Source organism: Triticum urartu, chromosome 3 (assembly GCF_003073215.2).
Source record: "Triticum urartu cultivar G1812 chromosome 3, Tu2.1, whole genome shotgun sequence".
Classification (NCBI taxonomy): Eukaryota; Viridiplantae; Streptophyta; class Magnoliopsida; order Poales; family Poaceae; genus Triticum; species Triticum urartu.
In genome coordinates this window covers 287,271,605-287,293,842 of record NC_053024.1, presented here as the reverse complement: position 1 = coordinate 287,293,842, position 22,238 = coordinate 287,271,605, and positions in this window count along the sequence as shown.

Below are 22,238 nucleotides of genomic sequence, written 5' to 3'. Positions count from 1 at the left end.
GATTTTTATCTTCTAAAATTAATATAAAATAAACTGTAGCTTAGATGAAAAAACTTTGTACCATGAAAGTTGCTCAGGAACGACGAGACGAATTCGGATACGCAGCCCGTTCGTCCGCCACGCATCCCTAACCTATCAAACTCGCAACTTTCCCCCTCCGGTTCACCGGTCCGAAAACGCGAAACACCGGGGATACTTTCCCGGATGTCATCCCCCTTCACCGGTATCACCTACTACCGCGTTAGGGCACCTCTAACGCCGTAACTTGTCTTGTCATGCATCACTATGCATATGCTTGCATTATATTTATTGTTTCTTCCCCCTCTTCTCTCTCTAGACACCGAGACCGACGCCGCTGCTACCACGTACGACTACGGAGTTGACGACCCCTCTCTCTTGCCAGAGCAACCAGGCAAGCCCCCCCTTTGATCACCAGATATCGCCTACTCTTCTCTATACTGCTTGCATTAGAGTAGTGTAGCATGTTACTGCTTCCCGTTAATCCTATACTGATGCATAGCCTGTCCTTGCTACTACTGTTGTTACCTTACCTGCAATCCTAATGCTTAGTATAGGATGCTAGTTTTTCATCAGTGGCCCTACATCCTTGTCCGTCTGCCATGCTATACTATCGGGCCGTGATCACTCGGGAGTTGATCACGGGTATATACTATATACTTTATACATGATACTTGTGGTGACTAAAGACGGGTCGGCTTGAGGAGCACCCGCGAGTGGATCTTTGAGGCGGAGCTACAGGGCAGGTTCCAACCACCTAGGAGAGAGGTGGGCCTGGCCCTGGTCGACGTTCGCAGATACTTAACACGCTTAACGAGATCTGGGTATTTGATCTGAGTTTGGCCATTTGGCCTATACGCACTAACCATCTACGCGGGAGTAGTTATGGGTATCCCGGCGTCGTGGTATCAGCCGAAGCCTTCGTGACGTCAGCGACTGAGTGGCGCGCGCCGGATTGGAACGTAAGCCTGCTCTTGTATTAAGGGGGCTAGTTCTGCTTCCGGCCGCGTACGCAACGTGCAGGTGTGCTAAGGGCGATGGGCCCAGACCCCTGTGCGCTTAGGTTTAGACCGGCGTGCTGACCTCTCTGTTGGTCTAGGTGGGGCTGCGACGTGTTGATCTTCCGAGGCCGGGCATGACCCAGGAAAGTGTGTCCGGCCAAATGGGATCGAGCGTGTTGGGGTATGTGGTGCACCCCTGCAGGGAAGTTAATCTATTCGAATAGCCGTGATCTTCGGTAACAGGACGACTTGGAGTTGTACTTTGACCTTATGACAACTAGAACCGGATACTTAATAAAACACACCCTTCCAAGTGCCAGATACAACCGGTGATCGCTCTCTCACAGGGCGACGAGGGGAGGATCATCGGATAGGATTATGCTATGCGATGCTACTTGGAGGACTTCAGTCTAATCTCTTCTACATGCTGCAAGACGGAAGCTGCCAGAAGCGTAGTCTTCGAAAGGACTACCTATCCCCCTCTTATTCCGGCTTTCTGCAGTTCAGTGCACTTATAACAGCCTTATTCCAGTTGATACCAATGCATACATATGTAGTATAGCTCCTTGCTTGCGAGTACTTTGGATGAGTACTCACGGTTGCTTTCTCCTTTTTTTCCCTATCCCTTCTACCTGGTTGTTGCAACCAGATGTTGGAGCCCAGGAGCCAGATGCCACCTTCGAAGACGACTCCTACTACACCGGAGGTGCCTACTACTATGTGATGCCCGCTGACGATGACCAGGAGTAGTTAGGAGGATCCCAGGCAGGAGGCCTGCGCCTCTTTCGATCTGTATCCCAGTTTGTGCTAGCCATCTTATGGCAACTTGTTTAACTTATGTCTGTACTCAGATATTGTTGCTTCCGCTGACTCGTCTATGATCGAGCTCTTGTATTCGAGCCCTCGAGGCCCCTGGCTTGTAACATGATGCTTGTATGACTTATTTTATTTGTAGAGTTGTGTTGTGATATCTTCCCATGAGTCCTTGATCTTGATCGTACACATTTGCGTGCATGATTAGTGTACGGTCAAATCGGGGGCGTCACAGAAGAACACCAACTTCTCACTGAATCATTGGTCAAAGGATTTAAATATTTTCCACGTGAGTCTACGGTGTCGTTTACGCTTCATGATAATCCATTTACTATCCCACTTGAGAATTTTGCTTACCATTGGAAACTTCCATTTTGGGGTTCGCTTGATGAGCCACCAACAGTTGAGTTCGAGTCTTTCTTGACTAGCCTTTGCTACGGTGAAAATAGGGGAGTGAGACAAGGAAGAATAAAGAGCATTCACTTTCCCGCAATTCAGTATTTTGCATTATTTAACGGGAAATGCATAGTAGGCATGCAAGACTGTAGCATCCTTTGTGCGCTAGACTTGAGCCTCCTTCACACCGCTCTCACTTGTGAAAGAATTATAACCTTGTAGCGATTGTTGCGCGTAGACTTCAGCATAGTGCTAACAGTAGTTGGTTCTATGTTGGAATTTATGCCACGCGTTTAGCACGAGTGCTGGGTGTTTTGCCTTTGCCCTTTGATCCTATACCCACGCGGTATTTAGATTTTGACACTTTGAAAGAACACAAGATCCTTAAGGGAAGGGTTGATAATTTCACTTACAATCTAATGTTTAACCAAAAATCTATTGTGGACACATATTTGCCTGCGCCTGCTCTTTTTGATTATAATAGCAAGGGAAGATATTTTGTTCTTGAGAGCGAGGCGCGAGCTCATAACACAGCAGTGGTGGCGGCAAGACGTGCTGAGGCATCCGCACCGAGAGCCTCCGTGAGCTACCACGCCGACTACTACCCTCCAGGCTACTTATCGACTACCAAGTTAGGACAAAAGCCTAAGCTTGGGGGAGTACATGTCTCTCACCGACATTACATTCATGTCCACTTATTCCATTTGTTGGTGTTCACACTTTTTCATTGTATCATCCATGCTTAGATTTATTTTCTTACTTTCTTCTTGTGTGTTTGAAAAACTTTAGAAAAACCAAAAAAAATTAGTTGTAGTTAATTTACATTCTATGCATGCTTAGCAGTAGTACTAAAAAGAAAATCAAAAAAGATTTCCTTGTTCTTTTGCTTGTTGGGAGCTTTCCCGTGTAAATAGTTTTTCTAGTCTTTTGCTTTTCCCTTTTATTTGCTTGCTAAAGAAAACCAAAAACTCCAAAAATATTTCAGTGTGTTTCTCTAAATTTCTTTTCTTTTTTTATTCGAGTTATACCGAGGAGAAGACCACAATGAAAATGTTGAGTGGGTCTCATATGAATAATTGTTGAACTGATAAAGAGCCCATTTTACCTTGTCTTCTCCTGTTGAATAAAATGTTTGCAGATTCCATCTTAGTCCATGGCACTCTTGCACTATTATTATTTTCATATCATTCGGTCGTGCAAATGAAAGGCAATAATGACGACATTCAATGATCTGGCCATGGCAAAGAGAAACTAGTATGAACTCGACTTGTTCTGTTTGTGTAAATATGTTTAACCTAGCACCCAGGCTTCAGCCCATTATGATTAAACATGTTTGCAAGGACAATTAGAGATTATAGTTTCTCATGCCATGCATACGTAGCTGGGAGTTAATAATGATTTATATTGGATATCAACACAGTGTTAAGATGATTGTGATGTAGAATGATGATATGGTATCCTCCTCTGATGTTCAAGTGGCCTGACTTGGTACATGTTCATGCATGTAGTTGAATCAAAAACAACATAGCCTCTATAATGTTTATGTTCATGGTGTTCATATCCTACTCATGCTAGTGTCCAATGTTACTTATGCATAATGCATGGTTATGATCGTTGTTGCTCTCTAGCTGGCTGCTTCTCAATCTAAATTGCTAGCCTTCGCTTGTACTAAGTGGGGATTCTGCTTGTACATCAAAAACCTTGAACCCAAAATTATTCCAGATGAGTCCACCATACCTACCTATATACGGTATTACCCTGCCGTCCTAAGTAAACTTGCATGTGCCACTTCTAAAATCTTCTAAAAATTTATCTGTTTTGTGTGCCTGGACCGTTCATGGAACGACAAGAGGTGGTCCGTATCTTCCATGCTAAGTGGGTTATTCTCATGTCGAGTGTTTATTCACTCTCCATCGCACGAGAAAATGGGCGGTAATAGGGATTCCCAGTCCCGAACTCAAAAATGCAAATAATTAAAAAAACTCCCCCGGGACTGATGTTGGTATGGACGGCACCTGTTGTTTCGGAGAATCCATGGAGTGTGATTGATGGTGAAGGGGGAGTAAACCTTTAATTTTATCGCTTGGGAACTGCCACTAGCATGCTTAGCATGGAAGATGTTGATAACTGATGGTCGTGAAGTAAATGAGACGGGTGCATGTCTCAAAATTTGATTTATCTCTATTTAAAAATTGACCTCCCGCACCTATACAAATCATTGCTACCCTCTGCGAACGTACTATCTATTTACTTTTATGTTGTGTCATCACCCTCTAAAACAAGCGCCAGAAACTGAGTAGGGCACATCGGTCATGATCTATGCATTGTGTGTAGCTAATGTTCGGTGCATCATCACTGGGTCTTTTCTACCATGAATTACAATGTTTAGTCGCTGCTTGAACTTTGGAGGTGCTCTGCATTTATGTTTTGCGGTCTCAGAAAGGGCTAGCGAGATACCATTATTGTCATATTATATCATGGTTGTTTTGACAACATGTTGCCGTTTGATATATCTTATTATTGCTCGCTAGCTGATTATGTCATTGATATGAGTCATTATAATCTTTAAGAGTTATTTTCGACATGGTTAGTTATAATGTTGGCTGAAAACCCGGGTGCTGTTTAAGCTTATTTATGCAAACAAGAGCAAAAGAGTACGTAAAAGTTTTCCTTTCTCACTTTCAGTTTATCAACTGAATTGCCTGAGGACAAGCAAAGGTTTAAGCTTGGGGAAGTTGATATGTCTCCAACCTATCTACTTTTTCTCACGCTTTCCCTCTTGTTTTGGACTCTAATTTGCATGATTTGAATGAAACTAACCCTAGATTGCCGTTGTTTTCAGCAGAACTACCATGGTGTTGTTTTTGTGCATAAATAAAAGTTCTCGGAATGGAACGAAACTCTGCGAGGAATTTTTATATAATATATAAGAATTTCTGGAGCCAAGACCTACCGGAGAGGGGCCCCTGGGTGGGCACAACCCACCAGGGCGCACCCCCTCTCCTGGCGCGCCCAAGTGGGTTGTACCCACCTGGTGGCCCCGCGGACCTCAACCTTGACACTAAATTCCTATTTTCGGAGAAAAAAATAAGGAAGAAAGAATTATCGCGATCCACGAGATGGAGCCGCCGCCAAGCCCTGTTCTTCCTCAGGAGGGCAGATCTGGAGTCCATTTGGGGCTCCGGAGAGGGGGATCTTCATTCTTCGTCATCACCAACCCTTCTCCATCGCCAATTCCATGATGCTCCCCACCGGGAGTGAGTAATTTCTTCATAGGCTCGCTGGTTGGTGAGGAGTTGGATGAGATTCATCATGTAATCGAGTTAGTTTTGTTAGGGCTTGATCCCTAGTATCCACTTTGTTCTTAGATTGATGTTTCTATGACTTTGCTATGCTTAATGCTTGTCACTTTGGCCCCGGGTGCTATGATTTCAGATCTGAACCGTTTATGTTATCATCATTATATCCATGTTCTAGATCCGATCTTGGAAGTTATAGTCACCTACTACGTGTTATGATCCGGCAACCCCGTAGTGATAACAACTGGGCCCACTCCTGGTGGTGGCCGTAGTTTGAGGAGTTCATGTATTCACTATGTGTTAATGCTTTGTTCCGGTTCTCTATTAAAAGGAGGCCTTAATATCCCTTAGTTTCCAATATGGATCCCGCTGCCACGGGAGGGTAGGACAAAATATGTCATGCAAGTTCTTATATCGATGAACTGGAGCTAGTGTCGTATCGCCCTAGGTTGTAACTGTCACATTATGAATATCATCCAAAAAGCCACCGACCCAATGCCTATGTATTTATTCCATATTGTTTATGCTAAGTTACTACCGCTATCATCACTGTTACACTTGCTACAAAATTAGTGCTATCACTGTTACTATTACTATTGCTGCTCTCACTACTATCAAAACTATCAAACTACTTTGCTACTGACCACTTTGCTGCAGATAATTAATCTCCAGGTGTGGTTGAATTGATAAGTCAGTTGGTAATACCTTCAAATATTCTTTGGCTCCCCTTGTGTCAAATCTATAAATTTGCGTTGAATACTTTACCCTCGAAAACTATTGCGATCCCCTATACTTGTGGGTTTTCAGATGCCTATATAATGATCATTACCTGGGTATCGTCATGATTATTTGAAGTTCTATCAATTGTCCAATAGTAATCCGTTTACCCACCTTTTGCTATTTTTCTCGAGAGAAGCCACTAGTGAAACCTATGGCCCCCGGGTCTCTTATTTATCATATTTGCCTTTGTGATCTATTTTTATTTGCTTTTATTTTCAAATCTATTAAATCAAAAATACAAAAATGCCTTGCTGCAATTTATTCTTATTTATTTTATCTCGCATTCCTGCACGATCTATCTATCAATTTATTACAACTCTCTCACGTCTATTTGCCAATTTCTGGCACCGTTAACCGAAAGGGATTGACAACCCCTTTAATACGTCGGGTTGTGAGTATTTGTTATTTGTGTGTAGGTGCTGTCCACGTAGTGTTGCGTGGTTCTCCTATTGGTTCGATAACCTTGGTCTTATCACCGAGGGAAATACCTACCATTGATGTGTTGCATCATCCCTTCCTCTTTGCAGAAATACCGACGTAGTTCTAGCAGACATCAATCATCACCCATGTCTAGGCGCAAATCGCCCACAAGGACTACTACGTGCAAGAGGAGAACAATAGGACGCTGGCCTTCTTGGACCGCAGGGCAACCTTGGACGGCATTGTTCAGAAGCATGTTGAGCTCGCCGCCAACGGCACTGCTCCTCACACGTCGGTTGGTGACCCGACGCACTAGGGCGTGAGGATGTCGTTGATGGATCCGTATGTATCTTTATCTTTCCGTCAAATCCATGTAGTAGTATATTGTACTAGTAATTATCTTACATTTTGCATCAACTTCATAATGTTTGTACGTACTCCATGCATGAACCGCGCCAGAACCAAACTTCTCATTACTCTAGGGAAAAACATTATTTATATCTATCAGTCGCGCCATGGAGCAGAACCAAATTTTACAAGTTACAAGTTCAAAAGGAAAAGCCTGTCGTGTTCGCGTCGCACCCCCACACGATTGGTCCGGCACGATGCTCAAGGGGGAATGTGCGCTGTGTTGCATTTTCACTTACAAGTGGGTTCGTAGTTGAGCAAACCGACTATCGGCAAACCCCCACCCCACCCACCGCGTGATGGTAGAGAAAACAGGAGGGAGAAGAGATGGTTTCAGCATGGACTCCAAGAAAATTGGTGTCAGATGGGACTCGTGTGGGTGGTGTGTGCCGTACTGCTAGACGTGAATGCTAGTTATGGCCCATGCCACCCCACTATATCGAGGTGCTGGTTATGTAGAGCGAACACCTTATCTCTCCAGGAGTACGGTACACCACTAGTACTACTCATATTGTCGCGAAATTTCCTGGAGTCCTTGCTCAACCCTCCTCTCTCTCTTCTCAGCTAGCTAGCAGATGTGCGGAGCCCATTGTCTGTTTGCTCACATGCGGTCCCAGTGAAAATGCAAGACAACCTACTAAACCTGCACATCTTTCACCTCGACGTGCTGGAGATGAAAAACAAATCACATAAAGATCTTCGGTGGCAGCTTTTAGAGTTACTCAAGAATAAGATTCTATTTACAGTTTAGCCCAAGATGCACATCACGTGGCTTCAACTAGCACTCCATTTTCTTGCATAACACGACCTGGATGCTAGATGTCCCACATGTTGGCAAAAGGAGGAAGAACTCGACCAAATGTTCTCCACATTTAGACCGGAGGAGTAGGAAACATGGCAAGCCGTGCGCCTACATCATACTACGTACAAGCCCACCTCACGCAGTCATGCTATCACCATATTTCTCGACCTCCGTGTGACACCTAGATCTAGTTGATCTAACTTGAACTAACTATTGTGCTAGCATACTCCACTATTATGTTGGCTCCATGTGATGTGGCAACTTCATATAACCGGATGCTGGCTATACTACTACTACAGTAATCACACTCCAAGAAGTGACTCGAAAACAATTCATAAATTGAGTTTATGACATGCATATGCAAATGTACCATTCATTACATACGACAAGTCATCAACACACAACAACAATGAGGATACATGTTGGATTATAGATTATTTCCAACAAAACATTCTAGTAAATACTAAAGTTTTCATCACACAACAAATAACAAGCAATGAAATGAAATTCAACTCAACCAATCCTCGGCATTGGAAACACTTTCCTTGAACCCTAGGTAAGCCTCTGGGAAGGGCCAGCTATTGTCAATATCGAGACCAACGTAGGACTGATCATCCAGGCTGAAGCGGCTTATATCAGGACACATATTGTGATAGCCAGGGTAGGGAACCATAGCAATGTCCGAGGTATAGATACAATTGCTTCTCATAAATGGTAGTAACATTGTATCAACAGCAGCTGGATCACCTTTCACCATCATTGGATAGTTTTGTCCAAGGAAGAGCAAGTTTTCTCCAAGACTGTCAATACTGAACCAGGGAGAAGGTGTTGGCGCTAGCACACTAGTATCCATCCCGAATACCCTGCAACAGATGTTGGAATAGGTCCGGAGAGTGCGACCATGGGAGACGACACCTGCTTCCTTAGTAGTAACATCAGCAATGCGTTGTATACATACAACAAGAGGTGATCCATTGGAATAAGTTGCCAGGAACCATAGAGTATATAGGCGTGGAAGTAAGGACGACAACAAGTTTGTCGAAGATAGCAACAACTTCATAGTTTGTGTAATCCCAAGAGCGGCTAGGAACTCGAGAAACTGCTATCCTCCGTAGATGACAGTCACCATGATCCTATTTAAACTCTTGTAGATCATATGTGTGCTCAACCTCTGGGCAGTCCGAGATTTTTGGAAGTGGAATCCGCTGACGAGTGTACACATTCACAAGTTCCCACTCACAGTTTTGTACCCAATATAAACAACCCAATCTCCATTTGCGCCTACCAAGGCCTTACCCTTAAGCGATGGCATCTTAACATCACATGTATCATTATCAAGCAACATCAACTTGCACAAGGTGAGGCTTCCGTCGTCCGCGCGCTAGCGAGCAGGGTCATGGCAAAGAAGATAGGGGAGATCAAACCACTCCTGGACCCTTGATTTCTTTGTAATGATGTTATTAGTTGGGTCGAGAATGGTCCTGAACAAACCTTCCATGCCAGCCGAGGTGATGACATCGCATCGATCAATGAGTTCGTCCACCATGTCATCTTTCAGATCGGGGCAAGAATAACGGGGTCATTTCCGGCCTGTTCCCTCCACTTCAAACAGCAAGCAAAACAAAATAAAATGACATTGCAAGGACAGCACATATCATGTGAAGAAACAAAAACTTAGGCTCAATCAAAACTGACCGATAGTTATTGAAGAAGAAAGGTGGGATGCCTACTGGGGCATCCCCAAGCTTAGATGCTTGAGACTTCTTGTAATATTAACTAGTGATGCTTTGGGCATCCCCAAGATTGAGCTTTTCTGTCTCCTTAATTCCTCTCATATCACGATTTCCCTAATTCTTAAAAACTTCATCCACACAAAACTCAACAAGAACTCGTGAGATAATTTAGTATAAATCCATGCTAAGCCTTATCATTCTCTACTATAGAAAATCAATAAAATTATAATTTGACATTGCATACTAAATGCCTCAGCATATTTAACACTCCTATCCTCAAATAGAATCATTAAACAAGCAAACATATGCAAACAATGCAATCATAACAGCAATCTGTCTAAACGGGATAGTCTGTAAAGAATGCAAGACGAATCTTACTTATTTAACTCCAAAATTTCAGAAAAATTACCACATTTCAGATAATTTGTTGTTACTCATTATGTAAAAATTTCAAGATTTTATCATGTTCTGACTATTCACAAATATTCAAAACATAACAGCAAACTTTCTGTTTTCAAATAGCAACATATAGACTCGCAAAATAAGCATGGTAAAGGCTATGCTTGACATTTTAATTGTAATAAAAAGATGCAAAATATTACTCTAAATAAGAGAATGCAAATACTAATAAAATAAAATGATGCCCAAGCAAAACACATATCATGTGGTGAATAAAAATATAGCTTCAAGTAAGGTTACCGATGAACGAAGACGAAAGAGGGGATGCCATCCTGGGCATCCCCAAGCTTAGTTGCTTGGGTATTCCTTGAATATTACCTTGGGGTGCCTTGGGAATCCCCAAGATTAGGCTCTTGCCACTCCTTATTTTGTAGCCCATCGAAACTTCACCCAAAACTTGAAAACTTCACAACACAAAACTCAACAGAAAATTCGTAAGCTCCGTTAGTATAATAAAGTAAATCACCACTTGGGTACTGTTGTGAACTCATTCTAAATTTATATTTGTGTTATATCTACTGTATTCCAACTTATCCATGGTTCATACTCTCCGATACTACCCATCGATTCACCAAAATAAGCAAAGAACATAATCAAAACAGAATCTGTCACAAACAGAACAGTCTGTAGTAATCTGGAAACTTCATATACTTATGTAACTCCAAAAATTATGAAAATTAGGATAACCTGGAAAATTTTGTATATCAATCGTGTGAAAACGAACAAGTATTTTATCACGCTTCTGTCAAAATCAAGAATTATTTTACTAGGAACAAAAGTTTCTATTTTTCAGCAAGATCAAATCAACTATCACCATAGACCATCCCAAAGGTCTTGCTTGGCACTTTATTGAAACAAAATCTATAAAACATGATTAATACAGTAGTCTAATCATGTGAACACACAAAAATAGTAGGGGTAAATATTGGGTCATCTCCCAACAAGCGCTTTTCTTTAATGCCTTTCTAGCTAGGCATGATGATTTCAATGATGCTCACATAAAAGATAAGAATTGAAATATAACGGGGGCATCATGAAGCATAAGACTAGCACATTTAATTCTAACCCACTTCCTATGCATAGGTATTTTCTGAGCAGACAACTTATGGGAACACAAATCGACTTGCATAGGAAGGTAAAGCAAGCAAAACTTCAAGATTTTCAACATGTAGAGAGGAAACTTGATATTATTGAGATACATAAAAGCATGTTCCTCTATCATAATAATTTTCAGTAGAACCATGAATGAATCCAACAATATAACCATCACACAAAGCATTCTTTTCATGATGCACAAGCATAGAAATTTTACTACTCTCCACATAAGAAAATTCTTCTCATTCGTAATAGTGGGAGCAAACTCAACAAAATAACTATCATGTGAGGCATAATCCAATTGAAAATTAAAATCATGATAACAAGTTTCATGAGTATCGTTATTCTTTATGGCATACATGTCATCACAATAATCATCATAAATAAAAACTTTGTTCTCGTAATCAATTGGAACCTCTTCCAAAATAGTGGATTCATCACTAAATAAAGTCATGACCTCTCCGAAACCACTTTCATCAACATAATCATCATAAATAGGAGGCATGCTATCATCATAATAAATTTGATCATCAAAACTTGGGGGACTAATATCATGTTCATCAAACATAGCATCCCCAAGCTTGTAGCTTTGCATATCATTAGCATCATGGATATTCAAAGAATTCATACTAACAACATTACAATCATGCTCATCATTCAACAATTTAATGCCAAACATTTTATGAACTTCTTATTCTAACACTTGAGCACAACTTTCCTTTCCATCATTTTCACGAAAGACATTAAAAAGATGAAGCATATGAGGCAACCTCAATTCCATTTCCTTTTTAGTTTTCTTTTATAGACTAAACTAGTGATAAAACAAGAAACTAAAAGATTCAATTCCAAGATCTAAGGATATACCTTCAAGCACTAACCTCCCCGGCAATGGCGCTAGAAAAGAGCTTGATGTCTACTACACAACCTTCTTCTTGTAGACTCATGTTGGGCCTCCAAGCGCAGAGTTTTGTAGGACAGGTGCAAATTTCCCTCAAGTGGATGACCAAAGGTTTATCAATCCGTGGGAGGCGTAGGATGAAGATGGTCTCTCTCAAACAACCCTACAACCAAATAACATAGAGTATTTTGTGTCCCCAACACACCCAATACAATGGTAAATTGTATAGGTGCACTAGTTCGGCAAAGACATGGTGATATACGTGTAATATGGATGGTAGAAATATATTTTTACAATCTGAATAAATAAAAACAGCAAGGTAACTAATAACAAAAGTGAGCGAATACGGTATTGCAATGCTTGAAAACAAGGCCTAGAGTTCATACTTTCACTAGTGGAAGTTCTCTCAACAATGATAACATAATTAGATCATATGGCAATCCCTCAACGTGCGACAAAAGTCACTCCAAAGTTCCTATCGTGAAGAACATAAGATGAAATTGCTTGTTGGGTACGAAACCACCTCAAAGTTATTTTTTCCGATTAATCCATTGAGCTATTCTTGTAAGTGTCACAAACAGCCCTAGAGTTCATAGTAAAATAACACCAGATGACACACATCAATCAACCCTAATGTCAGCTAGATACTCCAATGTCACCACAAGTATCTGTGGGTCAATTATACGATATGCATCAAACAACTTCAGATTCATAATATTGAATCCAACACAAAGAACCTCAAAGAATGCCCCAAGATTTCTACCGGAGAAACATGGACAAAAACATGCATCAACCCCTATGCATAGATTACCCCAATGTCACCTTGGCAATCCGCGAGTTAAGTGACAAAACATACATCAAGTGAATCAAAGAATACCCCATTGTCACCACAGGTATCACACACAAGACATACATCAAGTGTTCTCAAATCCATAATAGTATTCAATCCGATAATAATGAAACCTCAAAGGTAAAACTCAATTCATCACAAGAAGGTAGAGGGGGAGAAACACCATATGATTCAACTATAGTAGCAAAGCTCGAGGTACATCAAGATCGTGCCAAATCAAGAACACAAGAGAGAGAGAGAGAGATCAAACACATAGCTACTAGTACATACCCTCAGCTCCGAGGGTGAACTATTCCCTCCTCGTCATGGAGAGCGCCGGGATAATGAAGATAGCCACTGGTGATGGTTTCCCCCTCCGACAGGGTGCATGAACGGGCTCCCGATTGGTTTTCGTGGCTACAGAGGCTTGCGGTGGTGGAACTCCCGATCTAGGTATATTTCTGGAGGTTTCGGGATTTATAGGAGGTGTTGGCATCGGAGACAAGTCAAGGGGGCCCACGAGGCCACGACAAGGTAGGGGGCGCGTCCCCACCCTTGTGGTTGCCTCGGGACTCGTCTTCGGTATCTTTTTGTTCCAGTATTTTTTATACTTTCCAAAAATATTTTCCATAAAATTTTAGCTCATTCCGAGAACTTTCATTTCTGCACACAAAAATGACACCACGGTAGTTCTGCTGAAAACAGCGTCAGTCCGGGTTAGTTCTAATTAAATCATACCAAAATCATATAAAATTATTGTAAACATGGCATGAATACTTCATAAATTATAGATACGTTGGAGACGTATCACCCATCTGCCACGTCGCTGCATGTGGATCTTTTTCCACTCCACCATCTTCCCAATTTGCTATCCTCTGCTTTGCTAGTCACGCAGATGAAAACCTTAATTTGCACTATTAAAGGAAACCCTACTTTATGCAGACTAATCCATGTCTGGGTTGAATAAGGAAAAGAAGGGAGAAAGTACTGTCGAAGAGACTAGGCATCGAACCCGCATCTAGGTTGAAAAGGGGAAAATCAGTCGCTAAGGAACGAGTCTGTGTCTCTTGGTTGAAAAAGGGTGAAAAGGGTTGAAAGGCATGACAACGCAATAGAGAGTGACTAGGTCGATCAGTTTGTTATCCTCACATAGGAAAAAGGTGGCTAAAGAGAAAAAAAATGGGACATAATCTACATATGCCGCCTGAATATTTGTTGCTCTGGGCAACCATACCTCCCTCGCCACTCTATGCGTCTATGGAGGTACATCATACTGGTGCGCCCACTGTCCGAATGGGCTTCCATGCTCTTATTGCCACTTTTTTGTTGTTAGTATAACGCCATCGGTAAAGTCAAGCAATGCTACCACTAAAGTGTTGCCACATTAACTAATGACGCACTCAGTCTAATGCCACCGATAAATTTAAGCAATGCCATTAAATGTCACTAGATTATTTCAGGGTTAGCTGTTGATTGTGGATGTATTAAAGATTTTTCAGCTAAGGCATTATATTGCTGTTGCACAACTAGTATACCAATGATGAAACTTGTTACTACCTTCAGATTTTTGCACTGTTAATGCTTATAGATTACATACCTCACTTTCATGAGATAAGTCGACAGTGTCACCAAAATGCCAAGCCACTGATGTCATTTTATTTTGGTTAAACTACACAAAAAATTATGAAGACAAGAGGAAAGGTCAAGAGTGGGCACCTCCTCCTCTGGCTCTTCTCTTGATTCGTTCGATCAACTTTTTATGTTTGATCGATTATCAAGATTGGGATAGCAATTTCAAGGTCCCCTTGAGTTCGAAATGATATTTACCTTGAATGTACATGGTTTGCAATTTTTTTATACTGTCATTAGTTAACAATGCTAGTTACCTTCACACTTTTGTATTTGGTTTAATGCTGAAACTTGTTACCTTTACATTTTGTATTGTTAATGATTATAGAAATCTTCCAGTGCTAGGTTATGGAAATTTGTTAAGTAAAACCATTATACTATACCCCGTAATAAAAAACTATACTGTTGCACTAGCCATTGGATTAGTGTATATTTGTACTATTCGAATGGTGTTGCATTAGCGTATGGACATATATAAAGTGTGGCAAGCATTCTCATATATGATCTCAAGAAAACTACTACCTGTTTTTCTAAATACTAGACATTTGGGTACTTTAAATTGAACCACGAAAACGTCTTATATTAAGGAATAGAAGGTGTAGAGTTCACTCAAATTATCCCGATAAAGCTAGTCACACCTTTGTTAAAATTAATGTTCATTATGTTATCGGAGGAGGTCTGTATGTTTGTCTCTAATGCTTGTCGATTACATACCTCACATCATGATGTAATGTTAAGTCATTTCTTTTTGCACAGTGCAACTGAATTGTCAAGGCAGTGATGGCATTTTATTTTAGCTGAACTGCACAAAATATGCTTAAAAGAAGAGGAATGGTCAGGAATGGTTCAGTTTTTAAGAAAATACTATGTATGCCTTCCTGACATCGGCCGCTGTTGCCTTATTTATTCCTTGAAATAGGTGGTTAGAAACAATCTTGCTACCTTTTCCCATTACGAAATTGGAATGCTTATATTTGTGAGTCTATGATTCAACTAGTGCCACTTCTATAGTAATCACACTTTCAATATCTATGCAAACAGGGATGCTCGATTTTAGTGGAACTACACAAAAAGTCCAAATGGTTCAACATTAGTAGCATGTTTTCTTCCAAAACCGTTATATCCAATTGGTGGCACTATGATTGTTCATTTAGTAGCATGTTTTCTTCCAAAACCGTTATATCCAATTGGTGGCACTATGATTGTTCATTACGAAGGTACATTGTTTGCTACTATCTCGCTACTCTTTTTGTACTGTCATTAGATAGTAATATTAGTTGTTTTCATGTGAATTTATTGGCAGGGTGGAACCTACTTGGAGGTGTAGGACATGATTCAAGTGATTGGATGCTCAATTTTGGTTGTATCGATTTCACCTCTTCCATCACTGCGAACATGGATATCCTTGGTCTGATGAAGAATAAGCGCTATATTTCTGCTCTATACGAGCAAATCAACTCAGTATGAAATTGTCCAGGGCAAAACATGACAGTATCAAATTGTCCAGTGCAAAACATGACAGATGCTAAGCGAAAGAGGCGTGTTTAAACCAAAAATACAAGGTGTGGTATATGTTTACTAGCTGCTTGATATTTGTGCAGATAGATGTCTACCCATTGCTATTTGGCAAACAAACAAAGTGACAACAATTTTGGTGGAACTGCACAAGAATAGTATAGTTACTGCATGCAGTGCCATTTGAAAATAGACACAAAAAGATTGGATAGTCACTTCATGGACTGCACAAAAATAGTATTGTACTATTTACTGGCCAACACTAGGTGCTTCATTGTTGTGGTCTGATTATACAATGGGCATCATTTTGCCTAAGTTAAAGTTTGTATTCCGAAAATAGTCTTGCCGTGTGATTGAGAGAAGACGAAATCATATTGTAGTGGATGTTCCTCCATCATGTGTGGTTCATTCTCATGGTTCCAGCTATTGGTTGATATGTCCATTTTACATCATGTTTTCTTACTGTTATTTATAATGTTTTACCCATAATAATGCTTTTTGGAGTAATTCTAATGCCTTTTCTATCATAATCTTCAAGGAACACACCAAGAGGGAGAATTCCGGCAGCTGGAAATCTGGACCTGGAAAAGCTACGTCAGGGCACCTATTCTGCACAACTCCAAATGAGGTGAAACTTTACAGAGATTTTTATGGATTATTTGAGAAATACTGGAGCCAATAAACACCAGAGCGGGGCCACCAGGTGGGCACAACCCACCCGGGCACGCCAGGCCCCCCAGGCGCACCCTGGTGGGTTGTGGCCTCCTCGGCCCACCTCCAGTGCCCATCTTCTAGTATATAAGTGGTTTTGACCCAGAAAAAATAAGAGGAGGACTTTCAGGACGAAGCGCTACCGCCTCGAGGCGGAACCTGGGCAGGAGCACTTTTGCCCTCCGGCAGAGCAATTCCGCCAGGGGAACTTCTCTCCGGAGGTGGAAATCATCATCATCGTCATCACCAACAACTCTCCCAGCTTGGGGAGGACAATCTTCATCAACATCTTCACCAACACCATCTCCTCTCAAACCCTAGTTCATCTCTTGTGTTCAATCTTGTTACCGGAACTATAGATTGGTACTTGTGGGTGACTAGTGGTGTTGATTACATCTTTTAGTTGATTACTATATGGTTTATTTTGTGGAATGTTATATGTTCAGATCCATCATGCTATTCAATACTCCTATGATCATGAACATGTTTATCATATGTGAGTAGTCACTTTTGTTCTTGAGGTCACGAGAGAAATCACGTTGCAAGTAATCATGTGAACTTGATATGTGTTCGATATTTTGATAGTATGTATGTTGTTATTCCCTTAGTGGTGACATGTGAATGTCGACTACATGACACATCACCATATTTTCTACTAAGGGAATGCATTGTGGAGTATCAATTAGATGGTGGGTTGAGAGAGTGACAGAAGCTTAAACCCCAGTTTATGCGCTATTTCATAAGGGACCGATTGGATCCAAAAGTTTAATGCTATGGTTAGAATTTATTCTTAATAATTTTCTCGTAGTTGCGGATGCTTGCGGGAGGGTTGATCATAACAAGGAGGTTTGTTAAAGTAAGAAAAGCACCTAAGCACCGGTCCACCCACATATCAAATTATCAAAGTAGTGAACACAAATCAAACCAACATGATGAAAGTGACTAGATGAAATTCCCGTGTACCCTCAAGAACACTTTTCTTATCATAAGGGACCGTTTTGGCATGTCCTTTACCTCGAAAGGATTGGGCTACCTTGCTGAACTTTTTTTACTATTATTCGTTACTTGCTCGTTACAAATTATCTTGCTATCAAACTACTCCTACTTACAATTTCAGCACTTGCAGACAATACCTTACCGGAAACTACTTGTCATTTCCTTCTGCTCCTCGTTGGGTTCGACACTCTTACTTATCGAAAATAGCTACAATTGATCCCCTATACTTGTGGGTCATCAAGGCTATTTTCTGTGCGCCGTTGCCGGGGAGTGAAGCGCCTTTGGTAAGTGGAATTTGGTAAGGAAACATTTATATAGTGTGCTGAAATTTATTGTCACTTGTTACTATGGAAAACAATCCTTTGAGGGGTTTGTTCGGGGTATCTTCACCTCTGGAACCACAATTAGCTACCCCTCAACCTACTACACCTACTGAAAATATTGAATATGAAATTCCTTCGGGTATGATAGAACAACTGCTAGCTAATCCTTATGCAGGAGATGGAACCGAACATCCTGATATGCACTTGATATATGTGGAACAAATTTGTGGATTGTTTAAGCTTGCAGGTTTACCCAGGGATGAAGTGATGAAAAAGGTTTTCCCTTTATCTTTGAAGGGAAAAGCATTGGCATGGTATAGGCTATGTGATGATATTGGATCATGGAATTGGAATCGTTTGAAATTGGAGTTCCACCAAAAAATTATCCTATGCATCTAGTTCATCGTGATCGGAATTATATATATAATTTTTGGCCTCGTGAAGGAGAAAGTATCGCTCTAGCTTGGGGGAGGCTTAAGTCAATGTTATATTCATGCCCCAATCATGAGCTCTCAAGAGAAATTATTATCCAGAATTTTTATGCTCGCTTTCTCGTAATGATCAAACCATGCTTGATACTTCTTGTGCTGGTTCATTTATGAAGAAGACTATTGAATTCCGGTGGGATCTTTTGGAAAGAATTAAACGCAACTCTGAAGATTGGGAACTCGACGAAGGTAATCTAGGTATTAAACTTAAGTATGATTGTGTTAAATCTTTTATGGATACCGATGCTTTTCAAAAGTTTAGCACTAAATATGGACTTGACTCTGAGATAGTAGCCTCCTTTTGTGAATCATTTGCTACTCATGTTGAACTCCCTAAGGAGAAGTGGTTTAAATATCACCCACCTATTAAAGAAGAAATTAAAGACAGTACCAGTTAAAGAAGAAACTATACTTTATAATGTTGATCCAGTTGTTCCTTCTGCTTATATTGAGAAACCACCTTTCCCTGTTAGGATAAAGGAACATGCTAAAGTTTCAACTGTGGTTAACAAAAGCTATATTAGAACACCTAAACCTGATGAACAAATTAAAGTTGAACCTAGTATTGCTATGGTTAAAGATCTCTGGAAGAAGATATGGATGGGCATGTTATTTACTTCTGTGAAGAAGCTGCTAGAATTGCTAAACCTGATAAGAAAGAGATAAACATAGACCTGTTGTTGGCATGCCTGTTATTTCAGTTAAAATAGGAGATCACTGTTATCATGGTTTATGTGACATGGGTGCTAGTGTGAGTGCTATTCCTTACACTTTATATGAAGAAATTATGAAAGACATAGCACCTGCTGAGATAGAAGAAATAGATGTTACTATTAAACTTGCTAATAGAGACACCATATCACCAATTGGGATTATTAGAGATGTTGAAGTCTTGTGTGGGAAAATAAAATACCCTACTGATTTTCTTGTTCTTGGTTCCCCACAAGATGACTTTTGTCCCATTATCTTTGGTAGACCTTTCTTGAATACAGTTAATGCTAAGATAGATTGTGAAGAAACAAACTGTCTGGTGTTAGCTTTGGTGATGAGTCATGAGTTTAATTTTTCCAAGTTTAGTAGAAATCATCATGAAAAAGAATTGCCTAGTAAGGATGAATTAATTGGTCTTGCTTCTATTGCTGTTCCACCTACTGATCCTTTAGAACAATATTTGCTAGACCATGAAATGATTACATATGCATGAAAGAAATGAAATAGATAAATTTTCTTTGAACAACGCCTCTGTTAAACACAATTTGCCTATTGAAACTCTAGGAGGCTCCTCCACCTAAAGGTGTAGCGACCAGACCTCAAATGGTCCAATCTCTGTGCTCCGGTGTCATCCCTGGATCAGTAATGCTGACACCACATAGTACTTGAAGGATTTATAACAGAGTAGCAATCACACACTTATTACATCGAGTGTCTCAAAAGAGAACTTATTACAATAAATATGGCTTAAGGCCATCTAATAACGATAACAGGAAGGCTTGGAAGATAAGTGAGTCCATCAACTCCAACGGCATCACTGAGTATAGAACCACGACCTAAAACTCCTTAATCATCGTCTGAAAAGTCTGCAACATTAACGTTGCAGCCCGAAAACGGGTCAGCACATGGAATATGCTGGCAAGGTAACACATAGAGAGTAATGGAATGAAACAGCTATACTATATGCATATTTGGCTGGTGGAAAGCTCTATGGTTACAGTTTTGCGTAAAGCCAATTTTTCCCTACTGCAAAGGAATAAATTTATTTAACTATTATGGTGGTTGTTGAACATTGAGAATGGTTGACAGCATCCTCAATCCCAATTAAGTAACATCATTAAACAAACCCATCAAATTAAATTTTATAGTAACATGTTGAGATTCACATGATAATCCAGGTACTAGATACTCAAGATGTCCATAACCGGGGACACGGCTAACCATGATTAGTTTATACACTCTGCAGAGGTTTGCGCACTTTTCCCCACAAGACTCGATCGCCTCCGTTTGGTTTCTCGCACTACACGGTGTTTGAGAAACGGATGACCGAGACATAGTCTTTCAGAAGCGCTAGCACCTTACGATGGGTAGACCGTACCACCTACATCCCCTACATCTGCTAGTCTACCACTGTAAGAGTTCGCATGACTTAGTCAACTATGCTAGAGCCCATAATAGCTTGTGGCTAACAAAGTTTCTAGCATGAAATCTCATGATCCCTTTGAGCCTGGGTGGCGGTCCAAAAGAAAACAGGCAATCCTGGAATACCCAGGTACCTCAATCCACCCAGATGTGTATTTAAGTTGCCACCTTAGATAAACCATTGATTTAAAAATCTCACATCTGTCATGGATATCACTCACCCAATCCACGTCTACTAGCATAGCATAGCAATAATAAGCAAACGTAGAAGTAACTCCCAAAGGTTTGATAATAAACAGGTAATAGGTACTACCTCAACTACTTCCCAAACCCACAATTTAATTAGATCCTAATCATGCAATGTGAGGGTTGATCTAATGCAATAAAACTGGGTAGTAGAAGGTATGATCAAAGTGTTACTTGCCTTGCTGATGATCCGGGAAACCTAGTGATTCGAAGTAACAAGCGGCGCACTCCGGGTACTCTATCGCAAACAAACAAGCATACAATAAGTACTCAACTAATGCATAGGTAAAACTCAAATAAGAGATCTAACCAGAAAGTTCAACTTAAGAACTCCGGTTGGCAAAAAGAATCAAATCGAACGAAGCAACGAAAGACAAACGACAAAAGAACAGCTTCGTTTACTATTCTGGATCTAGGGCAATTTTTACAGTGGCAAAAACTTGTTTGAGTTGGTTAAACGGAAAGAGGGTTTCGAGACGAAAACTCCAGGCGCTTGAATCGCCTGATTCCGATAAACGAGAAAAGTTATACTAAAACGAAAATCGGATCAGAAATCGCGATCAGAAAAATCACGGATTTAATCCGAGAAAAGAAAACGACGAACAGTTTAACGAACGAACGTTCGTTAACTGGATCTAAACGACGAACACGTTCGTTAAAACGAACGAACGAGCGAACGCTCGCTAATAGACTAAAAAATAAAACCGATCTAATAAAAAAAAATCTAAAAAAATAAACCGCGGCTTTAAAAAACCGGGCGGTTTTCTAAAGAAAACCGCCGGCGACGGCGGCTACCTCGGCGGCGGGTCCGGCGGCGGCGGGGCTCCGGCGAGGCGGCGTGGGGCGGGGCGGCGGGTGGCGGCGCGGGGCGGCGGCGAGGCGGCGGGCGACGCGGCGGCGGGCGGCGCGGCGGCGGCGGCCTAGGGTTAGGGTTAGGGCGCGCGCGGGGCTCGAGGCGGGCTGGGCGCTGGTGGGCTGGCCGGCTCGGGCGGGCGCCTTATAAAGGCTGCCCCGGGCGGAGTCCCGCTCGGGTACGGCCGGAGTCGGTTCGCGTTTTTTTAAATAATAACGCGCAGAAAAACAAATAAAAGAAATACTAAATGGACTCCAAAAATCCCGAAATAAATTTTCCCTGACTTCTAAAATCATGCCGCACAGGATGAACATTTATTTGGGGCCTAAATGCAATTTTGATCATGCCGCACAGGATGAACATTTATTTGGGGCCTAAATGCAATTTTGAAAA